This window comes from Somniosus microcephalus, chromosome 19 (assembly GCF_052327205.1).
Source record: "Somniosus microcephalus isolate GS21.2 chromosome 19, FLI_Smic_1.0, whole genome shotgun sequence".
In the NCBI taxonomy this organism is placed as follows: domain Eukaryota; kingdom Metazoa; phylum Chordata; class Chondrichthyes; order Squaliformes; family Somniosidae; genus Somniosus; species Somniosus microcephalus.
The window spans coordinates 79944065-79958940 of NC_141005.1; the positions used below are offsets into that span (position 1 = coordinate 79944065).

The 14876-nt window shown below is 48.3% G+C and overlaps 1 protein-coding gene across 5 annotated transcripts in view; it reads right to left on the bottom strand.

Annotated features, from left to right (window-relative positions):
• LOC147104952 (breakpoint cluster region protein) overlaps positions 1-14876 on the bottom strand; it is an 859255-nt gene that overhangs the window by 126800 nt on the left and 717579 nt on the right. The gene's annotated exons all lie outside the window — the stretch shown is intronic.

Here is a 14876-nt window from a genome sequence, read left to right on the forward strand (position 1 = left end):
TTGAAAACCGCTGGGGGAGGGCGAACGCAGCAAATCGGCAATCGCCATTACAGCCAGCGGGGGAGAAAGGCAAACGCGGGAAGCCGCCATTTTCGGAGGCGGGGGAAGAAGACAAGCGCGGGAAACCGCCATTTCGTAAAAAAAAAAAAAAAAAATTCTTTTGTTTCTCAAGAAGATCGCGAGGATGCCTAAGCGTGGTAACATCAACGATTTCGACCCCGATGTTGAAGATTGGGCCACGTATGTAGAACGCATAGAGATATATTGTAAGGCAAATAAAATATCAGATGAAGATAAAGCACTAACCTTACTAAACTCAATGGGTGCGAAGACATACGGGCTATTGAAGCATCTTCTATCACCAGCTAAACCGGCGGATCAGACTTTTGCTAATATTGTTGCTGTCCTGAAGAATCATTTGAACCCCACACCGCTGATGTTAGCGGAACGATTTAAATTTTATGCGAGAACGCAACTGAAAGAGGAAAGCAACGCGGAGTATTTAATTGAACTGCGCAAGCTAGCGAATTACTGTCAGTTTGGGGAAAGCCTGACAGAGGCACTGAGAGACAAATTCGTGTGTGGATTGTCGAAAGAAGGAACACAAAAGCGGTTGCTTGAAGAGAATGATCTTACACTTGATAAGGCTGTCACTATTGCAGCATCGCACGAAGCCGCAGCGAGAGGCACCGCGGAAATGCAGCTGAAGGCAGTGGTACTCAGCGTAGATCAAATGGCTTCGGGTACAACGAAATGTTATCGTTGTGGGAAGACAACACACGATAAGAACCAATGCTGGTTAAAAAACCAGGAATGTAGAAAATGTGGCAAGCTTGGTCACATAGCTAAAGTATGCCGGTCAGGGAAGAAGACCAGCAACAAAAAGTCACCACAGGAAAAGTGCAGAAAGGTACATAAGGTGGCTGAGAAGAGTTCGGATGAACAGAATTCGGATTCAGACTCCAACAGCAAGGAACTGGGTAGTCTAAGAATTCACAACGTGAGTAAGGAAGCTGACCGACAAACTATCTGGGTCACACTGCAGATAGCAGGAGTCCAAGTGAAGATGGAATTGGACACCGGATCGGCGTTGACGGTCATGAATAAGCAAGATTACAAAAAGTTATTCAAACATATTCCCCTACGGGATACGGAGATAGTATTGCAGACATACACGGGGCAAAAAGTATACCCCATCGGAAAGATAAAAGTCAAGGTGATACACAAGGGCAAAGAACACCAAGGAATGGACTTATATGTACTAACTGAGGGAGGTCCACCACTTCTGGGACGGGAGTGGATCAGGAAAATAAATATGGACTGGCACTCCCTAAACGCAATAACGGTAGATTCCGGAAAAAAAAAAAGATGTCAAACCTGAACGATTGTCCAGAATATTGGATGAGGCTAAAGAGGTGTTCCAACAGGGACTGGGAACACTGAGAGGAATTAAGGCAAAAATCAAGATTGCAGAACATGCAAACCCAAAATTTTTCAAAGCCAGACCGGTACCGTATGCGATACGACCTGCTGTGGAAGCTGAGCTGGAAGGGCTGGAACGTTCAGGAGTACTGTCTAAGGTGGACTGGAGTGAGTGGGCCACGCCCATTGTTCCCGTCATGAAGCGTTCATCGAGTAACAAGCCAGGGGAACCGGGGAAGGTCCGCATCTGTGGAGACTTCAAGATCACAGTTAATCCGGTGCTTCACACGGTGCAATATCCGCTTCCGCGGATTGAGGATATCTTTGCTTCATTGTCTGGCGGGAAACGCTTCACCAAGATAGACCTGGCGCAAGCGTACTTACAGATGGAAGTTGAGGAAGAGTCGCGCCAGTATCTCACAATCAACACGCACAGAGGCTTGTATCGATATAATAGGCTGGTTTTTGGAGTGGCTTCGGCTCCGGCAATTTGGCAGAGGGCCATGGAGCAGGTATTACAGGGAATTCCAAGCACTCAATGTTACTTGGACGATATCCTGATTACAGGAGATGACGATGAGGAACACCTTGCAAATTTGAAACTGGTGCTCACCAGGTTGAAGGAATATGGCCTTCGAGTTAATCGCCAGAAATGAGAGTTCTTTCAGGAACGGATCTCGTACTGTGGTCATGTCATTGACCAGGAGGGGCTGCACAAGTCACCTGACAAGATCGAAGCTGTTGTGAAGGCTCCCGCTCCGGAAAATGTATCCCAGTTGAGATCGTTCCTAGGGTTGATTAACTATTACCATAAGTTTCTGCCAAATCTATCCACGGTGCTGCACCTGCTGAATGCTCTTTTGCAGAAAGAAGTACCATGGAAGTGGAGCGAGGACTGTAAGAAGGCCTTTCGCAAAAGCAAGACATTGATCACCTCAGAGGAAATGTTGGCTCACTTCAACCCAACGCTACCTATTCGTTTAGCTTGTGATGCTTCTCCTTATGGTATTGGAGCAGTACTCTCACACAAGTTGCCAAATGGCTCGGAAAGGCCAGTCGCATTTGCATCCAGATCATTGACCTCCGCTGAGCGCAACTATGCTCAGATAGATAGGGAGGCTCTCAGCCTGGTGTGGGGAGTAAAGAAGTTTCATCATTACCTGCAGGGCCAGAAGTTTACACTGCTGACAGACCACCAGCCGTTGGTATCCATATTCAACCCTAAAAAGGGCGTTTCCATTATGACAGCGCAAAGGCTACAGAGGTGGTCCCTTTTCCTAGGGGCACACCAATATGACATAGAATACAAAGGATCAAAACAGCATGGGAATGCTGACGGTTTATCACGCCTACCGTTGCCAACGGTAGAAGAGGCGCCTACAGTGGACCCAGTGGAGATGTTCCACTCAACCATAGTGGAATGTCTACCAGTAACAAATTCTATGATCGAAAAGGAAACAAGAAATGACCCGACTCTCTCACGAGTCTACGATTTAACGGTGAAGGGATGGCCAGCACATGGCGAACCACTGTTGCCAGCATTTTCGCAAAGAAGAGAACAGCTGTCAGTGTGCCGAGGAACTTTGATGTGTGGATCCAGAGTGGTGATTCCACCCAAACTCCAGCAAAAAGTGCTAAAGGAGCTTCACGAGGGGCATCTGGGTGGAGTGAAAATGAAGGACCTAGCCAGAGCGTTCGTGTGGTGGCCAGGTATCGATGGAGACATCGAAGAAATGACCAAGAGCTGTTTAGGATGCCAGAAGGTCCAAAACGCCCCACCACAAGCTCCTCTGCATCCATGGGAGTGGCCCTCATCTCCATGGCAAAGGGTACATATCGACTTTGCTGGTCCATTTATGGACTCAATGTTCTTAATCGCGGTGGATGCACACTCCAAGTGGCCGGAGGTAATAAAGATGTCCTCCACCACCACGGAAAAAACCATCACAGTATTAAGGACCATATTTGCCAGGAATGGGCTGCCGGAACAGATCTGTTCTGATAATGGACCGCAATTTGTGTCCGAAGAATTCAGGAAGTTCTTAAAAAACAATGGGGTTAAGCACTACACGTCCGCCCCATACCATCCCGCCACCAATGGATTAGCTGAAAGGTTTGTCCAGACCTTCAAGAAGGCCATAAAGGCCATGGGTAATGAAGACATAAATCTACAAGATAAGGTAGATAACTTCTTGTTGGCGTACAGGAATGCAACACATGCGGTCACAAACCAAACTCCCGCCATGATGTTTTTCAATAGAAGTCTAAGATGCCGGCTGGATTTGATCAAGCCAAACATCAGAAGGGACGTAGAGAACCGGCAATTTCAAGGCATGAATGAAAGGCCAACTAGAACCTTCCAGATAGGTCAACAAGTTTTGGCCCGGGACTACCGTACCGAGAAATGGCAGCCTGGAACTATTTGCACACGACTAGGACCGCTGATGTATACCGTGGACATTGGTGAAAGCATAATAAGGCGCCATGCTGACCAGATCATAGCGTCATCCGAAAAGGGACAACCTACACCACAACTCTATACGCCTAATGATGAAGCAGAGATACCCATAGTATCTACCTCCGATCCGGTGATACTGGAGCCAGATGAACCCGACACTGACATTCAAGCCGAATCGACCTTGCCAAAAGAACCTACTACACCACCGAAAACTACTACACCACCGAGGCGTTATCCGGACCGAGTCAGGAAGCCTCCAGAGAGACTGAATCTGTGAACTGTTTTTACATTAAGTTGTGTATATATGTTATGATGTTATGTTTAATGGGAAGATGTACTGTTAACCTAAAAAGGGAGGATTGTAGTGTATGTAACCGTTCCACCTTTAAGAGAACTATTTTAAGGGTTGCACTACTTTATCTTGGCTGCTGTATGCTGTATACTGACTGGAGGACTGCAAATGTTACAATCCTGTTTAAAAATGAGAGGGATAAACCTGGCAACGACAGGCCAGTCAGCCTAACGTTGGTGGTGGGGAAACTTTTGAGACAATAATCCGGGACAAAATTAATTGACATTTTGAAAAGTATGGGCTACTAAATGAAAATCAGCATGGATTTGTCAAAGGCAAATCGTGTTTGGCTAACTTGATCGGGTTCTTTAATGAAGTAATCCAGAGAGTTGATGAGGGTAGTGTGGTTGATGTGTATATGGGCTTTCAAAAAGCATTTGACAAAGTACCACAAAATAGACTTGTTGGCAAAATTAAAGCCCATGGGATTAAAGGGACAGTGGCAGCATAGATACAAAATTGGCTAAGGGACAGAAAGCAGAGAGTAGTGAATGGTTGTTTTTCAGACCGAAGGGAAGTGTACTATTGTGTTTCCCAGGGGTTGGTATTAGGACCACAGCTCTTTTTGATATATATTGATGATCTGGACTTGGGTATACAGGGCATAATTTCAAAGTTTGCAGATGATACGAAACTCGGAAATGTAGTAAACAATGAGGAGGATAGTAACAGACTACAGGAGGTCGACAGACTGGTGGAATGGGCAGACACACAGCAGATGGAATTTAATGCGGAGAAGTGTGAAATGATACATTCCGGTAGGAAGAGTGGAGGCAATATGAACTAAATGGTTCAATTTTAAAGGGGGTGCAGGAACAGAAGAGATCTGGGTGTGTACGACACAAATCTTTGAAGGTGGCAGGACAAGTTGAGAAAGCTGTTAAAAAAAGCACATGTGATCCTTGGCTTTATTAATAGAGGCACAGAGTACAAAAGCAAGGAAGTTATGCTAAACCTTTATAAAACACTGGTTAGGCCTCAGCTGCAGTATTTTGCCCAATTCTGGGCAGGACATGGAGGATACAGAAGAGATTTACTAGAATGGTACCAGGGATGAGAGATTTCAGTTATGTGAAGAGACTGGAGAAGCTGGGGTTGTTCTCGTTAAAGCAGAGAAGGTTAAGAGGAGATTTGATAGAGGTGTTCAAAATCATGAACGGTTTTGATAGAGTAAATAAGGAGAAACTGTTTCCAGTGGTAGAAGAGTCGGTAACCAGAAGACACAGATTTAAGGTGATTGGCAAAAGAACCAAATATGGCATGAGGAAACTTTTTTTTACACAGCGAGTTATCATAGAATCAAAGAATAGTATAGCACAGAAGGAGGCCATTCGGCCCATCGAGTCATTGTGATCTGAAATGCACTGCCTAAAAGGGTGGTGAACATAAGAACACGAGTAGGCCAGTGAGCCCTTGAGCCTGTTCCGCCACCATTCAATGAGATCAAGGCTGACCTGCCAACTAACTCCATATACTGTACCCGACTTTGGCGCATATCTGTTAATACCTTTGGTTAACAAAAATCTATCAATCTCAGATTTAAAATTAACAATTGACCCAGCATCAACTGCCGTTTGCGGAAGAGTTTTCCAAACTTCTACCACCCTTTGCATATAGAAGTGTTTCCTAATTTCATTCCTGAAAGGCCTGGCTCTATCTTTTAGGCTATGCCCCCTAGTCCGAGACTCCCCAACCAGCAGAAATTGTTTATTTCTATCTACCTTATCAGTTCCCCTTAATACTTCGATCAAATCACCCCTTAACCTTCTAAATTCCAAGGAATACAACCCTAGTTTGTGTAAAAAACAACAGAAAATGCTGGAAAACTCAGCAGGCCAGGCAACATCCGTGGAGAGAGAAATAGAGTCAACGTTTCAGGTCGAAACCCTTCGTCAGGACTGAAAAAGCGCAGGAAATGAAACAGATTAAAAGGTCAGTTTGGGGGCTGGGAAATGGGGATGAGAGAACAAAAGAGAAGTGAAGAGACATTAAGAGGTATTCAAAACCAGACGAGATGGTGATCGGACTAGTGGAGGGACAAAAGACGGCTCTAGATTAGGTGTGAAATGCGCTGGCAGAATGAGAGACAGTTGCCATGTGGGAGAGAAATAAAAAGGGGGAAGGGCCAAAACAAAGGTGTGGATAAAAAAAATATGTAAAAATGTAATTGGGGCCGAGGTTATGATCGGAAATTGTTGAACTCGATATTGAGTCCGGAAGGCTAGTTTGTGTAATCTCTCCTCGTAATTTAACACTTGGAGTCCAGGAATCATTCTGGTAAATCTATGCGGCACTCCCTCCAAGGCCAAGGTGTGGTGCCCAGAACTGAACACAGTACTCCAGGTGTGGTCTAACCAGGGCTTTTGTACAGCTGCAGCATAACTTCTACCCCCTTGTATTCTAGTCCTCCAGATATAAAGGCCATCATCTATTAGCCGTTTTGATTATTTTCTGCACCTGTCCATGAGATTTTAATGATCTACGTACATGGACATGGACCCCTAAAGTAGCTTCTTCGAAAGTACTCTGATCTATCCCTTTTTAGGTCCTCACCAATGTTCCCTCTAAGCTGCGCGGCTGTAATGGGAAAGGTCCTGTGCAGGCCGCTCACCAGCTTCTCCATTGTAAATACCGCGCACTAAAAGAAACAGGTCGCGCAGAACAAAGTGCAGGTTACAGGGAACATTGGTCCTCACACTTGCATATATTGAAATCCATTTGCCACAGTTTTGCCCAGTCACTTAATCTATTAATATCTTTGTAATTTTTGCTTCCATCTACGCTGCTTACAATGCCCCCTATCTTGTGTCATCGGCAAACTTGAAAGTAGATTCACTAGTAACTTTCAAAAGAGAATTGGATAAATACTTGAAGGGAAAAAAAATTACAGGACTATGGGGAAAGAGCAGGGGAGTGGGATTAATTGGCACAGGCATGATGGGCCGAATGGCCTCCTTCTGCGCTGTATGATTCTATCTTGCATTGATATAGCGCCTTTCGCAACCTCAGCACATTTCAAAGCACTTTACAGCCAATGAAGTACCTTTGAAGTGTAGTCACTATTATGATGTAGGAAACCCGACAGCCTAATTGAACACAGCAAGATCCCACCAACATAATGGGCCAGAATTTACTGTTAGAATAATGGTGAGGTTAATGGCGCTCACCGTTATTTATGCATAAATGGTACAGCAACTTCAGGTAAGGGGCAGATGTGCGGTTAAATGCAAATATCCAAAAGCTCTGCTGCTCTGCCGTTAGCTTTGTGAAAACGGCATCTCGCGGTCTGCCTCACCATTAAATGGCATGAAGTTGCTGTATTTGCATGGTAGATACCAACTAAACTTGCAATAGAAAGTTAAGTCTTGTCATTTCAAGTCTAAGTACTCTTTTAACAATATGATAAGTGTTAATTACTGCCAATCAACCTCTCTGGTACTGAAAATTAACTATTACAAGTGTGGAGTCTCATTCCTTCAAGTTTTAATTTTTGGAGATTTAAAAAAAGTAACATTTTAAATGAAAGCATTTTTTCCTTTTCCTTTCTGTCTCTCTCTCAATCAAATCTTTCTTTTCTTCTCTATTCCTCTTTCTGTACCTGATTTGACATGGGATTCAACCACTGTGATTTACACGTCCTTCTCAGTCCGTGTGCTGTTCATTTCACAATCCTTCAATCTGATTGGTTAAGGAGATACATAGTTGCTTGCCCTGTTTATTCAGGTCCCAGATGCCCTGTTTCCCTCACTACGCTGTTATTAGCTTGCACTTTCAGCAAAATGCCATGCAAAAACCTAAACGTGCAAGAGCAAGTCTAACTAACGGCAGACACAGTTAGATGCCCTGCTACAGCAAATTATGGTCCAATAAAATAATGACCAGATTATCTGTTTCAGTGATGTTGGTTGAGGGATAAATATTGGCCAGCAACCAGGTGAACGCCCCGATCTTCTTCAAAATAGTGCTATGGGGTCTTTTCCGGCAGGCAGGGCTTCGGTTTAACATCTCACCCAAATGGTGGTACCTCCAACAGTGCTGCATTCCCTCAGTATTGCACTGAAGTGTCAGCCTAGATTATGTGCTCAAGTCTCTGTCAACATTTATAATTGAAATTGTCTAGACCAATGTTTTTATGGTTAGTTATTATGTAGTTACTGGTCCAGTTAACATTGAAGCCCCTCCTTCATCCTGATTCTCAGTTCCCAAAGCTCTATGAGCCACAATCTCCTGTTTAGATGCTCTCCTGCAATTGCTTCATCACAAACATCCTGCAATTTTGTTATCAATGATTTTAACATTTTTCAACTTACTGTGGCAAACGTTCATAATTTTTATGTTTCTCAGGCCTTTGATATCTGCTGTACTCAACTATTTGTGCCACCCCATGGCTCCCTCCAATCGCCTGCTCTGTGCAGCTGTCCTCGACTCCAGACCTTCTGCCCCCATTGATTTCGATCCCACAAAAGATGCTCCGCCAACGGCTGCATCCTTGTCCAGTACTGGTCTGATGGGCCTCAGCTGTGCTTAATACATTAAAAGTGTAGCCGCTCGCCCCAAATCTCCATATACTTTGGCCTTTCCATTCTATATTTCCAATACGGGGTATGGTTGCATAGAGGCCTGGACTAATGATCCCACCATGGCAGCTGGGGAATTTAAATTCAATTAAATACATCTGGAATTTTAAAAAAGCTAGTATCCGTAATGGTAACCATGAAACTACCAGATTATCGTAAAAACCCATCTGGTTCACTAATGTCCTTTAGAGAAGGAAATCCATGGTTGACTCTTAACTGCCCTCTGAAATGGCCCAGCAAGCCACTCAGTTGTATAAGGCCTTTTCAAGGGCAATGCCAGCAACGCCCACATCCCCTGAATGAATTTTTAAAAATCTACATTTGATCTGCATCTCTGCTAGCTGTAAGATCATCATGGATTAGTTGGTTTTTAGAATTCTTGCTTTACTATCTTATAATCATCAGTATCTTATCAATAATGGATTTATAATCATGTGTAAGAATTAAATTTAAAAGTCTTTAATCATCAACTGTATGTAATGGTCAGCTGAATTATATATGACATGTAACCCTTTTGCTTATGATTAAAAGCCTGTGAATAAGCTGTACCCAGGCAGCCTGGGTGAGAAAGAGGATTGCTACAGTTGAATAGTGAGACTATGGGTAAAAGTTGGATATCAGCCAACAGCTAGAGTACAGCTAGCCTGTGAACCAAGGTTAGGTGCAGTTGCCACTGTGTTGAAATATTATAACATCTGCCATGAATTAAAAACAAAGGCAAACAGCAAGGGCTGTGTCTCAACCTATGGAGACAGGTTATCTGGTCATTATCACATTACTGTTTGTGGGAGCTTGCTGTGCGCAAATTGGCTGCCGTGTTTCCCACATTACAACAGTGACTACACTTCAAATAGTACTTCATTGGCTGTAAAGCGTTTGAGACATCCGGTATATAAATGCAAGTCTTTCTTTCATTTTGACCTTTCAGCTGGATAGCGGGATAATCCCCCGTGCTCTGATTCTTTGCCTTTCAGCCTTCAGCGCCGGCTTGCGGAGCCACGCAAATGCAGTACCCAGCTGGGCCACGCTTTTGTTGGCTCTGTGCAGAGGTCAGGGAATCCGTTAGTGACCGGTGGGGGGGGGGGGGGGGAAAGAGATCGAGGATCAAAAGGGGCTGGAGAGGGTATCGGAGGGGGGAGAGAGAGAGTGACTGGGGGAGAGAGAGAGAGAGACTAGGGGAGAAAGAGAGAGGGACTGGGGGGGGAGAGAGAGACTGGGGGAGAGAGAGAGAGACTGGGAGAGAGAGAGAGACTGGGGGAGAGAGAGAGACGGGGGGAGAGAGAGAGACGGGGGGAGAGAGAGAGACGGGGGGAGAGAGAGAGACGGGGGGGAGAGAGAGAGACGGGGGGGGGAGAGAGAGAGAGAGAGACGGGGGGGAGAGAGAGAGAGAGAGACTGGGAGAGAGAGAGAGAGAGAGACTCGGGGAGAGAGAGCGAGAGACTGGGGGGGAGAGAGAGAGAGACTGGGGGGGAGAGAGAGACTGGGGGGGACAGAGAGAGACTGGGGGGAGAGAGAGAGAGAGAGACTGGGGGGGAGAGAGAGAGAGAGACTGGGGGGGAGAGAGAGAGAGACTGGGGGGGAGAGAGAGAGAGACTGGGGGGGAGAGAGAGAGAGACTGGGGGGGAGAGAGAGAGAGACTGGGGGGGAGAGAGAGAGAGACTGGGGGGGAGAGAGAGAGAGACTGGGGGGGAGAGAGAGAGAGACTGGGGGGGAGAGAGAGAGAGACTGGGGGGGAGAGAGAGAGAGACTGGGGGGGAGAGAGAGAGAGAGACTGGGGGGGAGAGAGAGAGAGACTGGGGGGGAGAGAGAGAGAGAGACTGGGGGGGAGAGAGAGACTGGGGGGGAGAGAGAGAGAGACTGGGGGGGAGAGAGAGAGACTGGGGGGGAGAAAGAGAGACTGGGGGGGAGAGAGAGAGAGACGGGGGGGGGGAGAGAGAGAGAGACGGGGGGGGAGAGAGAGAGAGACGGGGGGGGAGAGAGAGAGAGACTGGGGGGGAGAGAGAGAGAGACTGGGGGGGGAGAGAGAGAGAGACTGGGGGGGAGAGAGAGACTTGGGGGGAGAGAGAGAGACTGGGGGGGAGAGAGAGAGAGACTGGGGGAGAGAGAGAGAGAGAGAGACTGGGGGAGAGAGAGAGAGAAAGAGAGACTGGGGAGAGCGAGAGAGAGGCTGGGGGGGAGAGAGAGAGAGGCTGGGAGAGAGACTGGGGAGAGCGAGAGACTGGGGGGAGAGAGAGACTGGGGGAGAGAGAGAGATTGGGGGAGAGAGAGAGACTGGGGGGGAGAGAGAGAGTCTGGGGGGGTGGAGAGAGAGACTGGGGGGAGAGAGAGAGACTGGGGGGGTGGAGAGTGTGACTGGGGGGGTGGAGAGAGAGACTGGGGAGAGCGAGAGACTGGGGGAGAGAGAGAGATTGGGGGAGAGAGAGAGACTGGGGGGGAGAGAGAGAGACTGGGGGGGTGGAGAGTGTGACTGGGGGGGTGGAGAGAGAGACTGGGGGGGTGGAGAGAGAGACTGGGGGGAGAGAGAGACTGGGGGGAGAGAGAGACTGGGGGGAGAGAGAGACTGGGGGGGAGAGAGAGACTGGGGGGGAGAGAGAGACTGGGGGGGAGAGAGAGACTGGGGGGGAGAGAGAGACTGGGGGGGAGAGAGAGACTGGGGGGGAGAGAGAGACTGGGGGGGGAGAGAGAGACTGGGGGGGGAGAGAGAGACTGGGGGGGAGAGAGAGACTGGGGGGGAGAGAGAGACTGGGGGGGGAGAGAGAGACTGGGGGGGAGAGAGAGACTGGGGGGGAGAGAGAGACTGGGGGGGAGAGAGAGACTGGGGGGGGAGAGAGAGACTGGGGGGGAGAGAGAGACTGGGGGGGAGAGAGAGACTGGGGGGGAGAGAGAGACTGGGGTGGAGAGAGAGACTGGGTGGGAGAGAGAGACTGGGGGGGAGAGAGAGACTGGGTGGGAGAGAGAGACTGGGGGGGAGAGAGAGACTGGGTGGGAGAGAGAGACTGGGGGGGAGAGAGAGACTGGGGGGGAGAGAGAGACTGGGGGGGAGAGAGAGACTGGGGGGAAGAGAGAGACTGGGGGGGAGAGAGAGACTGGGGGGGAGAGAGAGACTGGGGGGGAGAGAGAGACTGGGGGGGAGAGAGAGACTGGGGGGAGAGAGAGACTGGGGGGGAGAGAGAGACTGGGGGGGAGAGAGAGACTGGGGGGGAGAGAGAGACTGGGGGGGGGAGAGAGAGACTGGGGGGGGGAGAGAGAGACTGGGGGGGAGAGAGACTGGGGGGGAGACAGAGGGAGGGAGGGGGAGACGGAGGGAGGGAGGGGGAGACGGAGGGAGGGAGGGGGAGACGGAGGGAGGGAGGGGGAGACGGAGGGAGGGAGAGGGAGACGGAGGGAGGGAGAGGGAGACGGAGGGAGGGGGAGGGAGGGAGGGAGGGAGAGGGAGGGAGAGGGAGGGAGGGGGAGGGAGACGGAGGGAGGGAGAGGGAGACGGAAGGAGGGAGGGAGAGAGACGGAGGGAGGGAGAGAGAGACGGAGGGAGGGAGAGAGAGACGGAGGGAGGGAGGGAGAGGAGACGGAGGGAGGGAGGGAGAGGAGACGGAGGGAGGGAGGGAGAGGAGACGGAGGGAGGGAGGGAGAGGAGACGGAGGGAGGGAGGGAGAGGAGACGGAGGGAGGGAGGGAGAGGAGACGGAGGGAGGGAGGAGAGGAGACGGAGGGAGGGAGGAGAGGAGGCGGAGGGAGGGAGGAGAGGAGACGGAGGGAGGGAGGGAGAGGGAGACGGAGGGAGGGAGGGAGAGGGAGACGGAGGGAGGGAGGGAGAGGGAGACGGAGGGAGGGAGGGAGAGGGAGACGGAGGGAGGGAGAGGGAGACGGAGGGAGAGGGAGACGGAGGGAGGGAGAGGGAGAGGGAGGGAGGGAGAGGGAGACGGAGGGAGGGAGAGGGTGACAGAGGGAGGGAGGGGAGACGGAGGGAGGGGGAGACGGAGGGAGGGAGAGGGAGACGGAGGGAGGGAGAGGGAGACGGAGGGAGGGAGAGGGAGACGGAGGGAGGGAGAGGGAGGTAGGGAGAGGGAGGTAGGGAGAGGGAGGTAGGGAGAGGGAGGGAGGGGAAGGTAGGGAGAGGGAGAGGGAGGGAGGGAGAGAGGGAGGGGGAGGGAGGGAGGGGGAGGGAGAGGGAGGTAGGGAGAGGGAGGTAGGGAGAGGGAGGTAGGGAGAGGGAGGTAGGGAGAGGGAGGTAGGGAGAGGGAGGTAGGGAGAAGGAGGTAGGGAGAGGGAGGGAGGGGAAGGTAGGGAGAGGGAGGGAGGGAGAGGGAGGGAGGGGGCGGGAGGGAGAGAGGGAGGGGGAGGGAGACGGAGGGAGGGAGAGGGAGGGAGGGAGGGGGAGGGAGACGGAGGGAGGGAGAGGGAGACAGAGGGCGCGAGAGAGAAAGAGAGAGAGGGGCGAGGGTCCAGACGTGTGTAGTCCATTCCCGGGGACTTAGCTGTGGCCGCACTTTGAAACAACACAGATGGAGGCGCAGCACATGTACCATGGTCGCTGGAAGGAGGCTAAAGCAAACAAGTTTTAGTCCCCCGGTGAAAGAAAAATGAGAATTTAAAAAAAATTTAGAAAATTGTTTAAAGCCGGAAAAAAATACGGGAAAGTGATGTTGAATGTCCCGCGGTGAGTTCTAGTTAAATTTTGCTAGGTATTGTCTCTTTTTGTAAGAGCCTTTCAGGTTTATTTAAATCATGTTATGAGAGAGGGGAAACAGTTTGTGCCCCTGTTTGTACCTCAGAGTGTGTGAGAGTCGGAGGGAACAACAGCAGAAAGAGAGGAAACAACTTCTCCAAAACTGATCCCAACTCATCACCAAGGCTGGGGTTAGATAACCTCACCGCCTTCTGAGGAAGTTTAACCACTTGATTCACTTTCTTATTAGAGCTAAGTTTGGAATTAAAGTTTATTTTATTATTTTTTGTTGTCTGCTTAACGACAGTGTTGAAGAGGGAAAGAGAAACTTGGAGCAACTTCTGTCAAAGCTGCAACGAGACTTTTAATTAACTTTTCACAAAAAATGAGTGCTAAGAACACTTTTTCCCTCCTAAGTTTTGAGTACAATTTTGGAAGAAACAGAAACAAAAATCAATTTTCCTCTCATCTAAACAAGTTTCAACCAGGTCTTGAAGTCCACACTTTTAAAGAGGTTCTGAAATGCTTAAAACATTTTAAAATGGAGATTTCTCAATATTTGATTTTGAATGATCAATTGAAGTGAGTAGCTGTACACAAACATGCAACCACGCTGTTGAGGAGTGGGAGGGCAGGGGAGGATTTGTAGGAGCTACATATTAGTTTTTAAAAAGTCAATAAAAACTATTAAGACATTTAGGAAGAGAACCAATAAAGTGGAAAACACAAACCATTTTATTTTGATAGCAAAATACTGCAGATGCTGGAAATCCGAAATAAAACAGAAAATGCTGGAAACACTCAGCAGGCCAGGCAACATCTGTGGAGAGAAATTAGAGTCGACGTTTCGGGTCAAAACCCTTTATCAAAACTAAAGAGGCACAGGGAATGAAATAGATTAAGAGGCCAGGCTGGGAGAGAACAAAAGAGAAGTGAAGAGACATTAAGAGGTATTCAAAATGAGACGAGATGGTGATAGGACTAGTGGAGACAAAGACAGCTCAGATTAGGTGTGAAACCATTTTATTTTGTCTGTCTTTCTATAGTCTTAACAAGTCCCAGGAATAATGTAAATATAGATTTCCTCTTAAACGTTTAGTGGAGTGTTAATAGAAACACGAGTTATGTAATGATGTATAAAAATTGCAGGAAGCTACTTTAGAAGAAACTGCTGTTTGTTTATTGAGAAAAACACAGAAAATACTTCAATTAAACTGGTAACGTACAATTTTGATTTGGTATAAATGTTTGAAATAGGAGATTAAAAATTAAGAGTACAATGAAGTTTGATTCCCACTAGTTAATTGCAAAGTACCTAAAATAATTCAACACTTTGTGTTAAGAGCAGGGAGAGAATGTTTGAGAGAAAAACATTAGAAGCGAAATTCGTAAATTAACATCT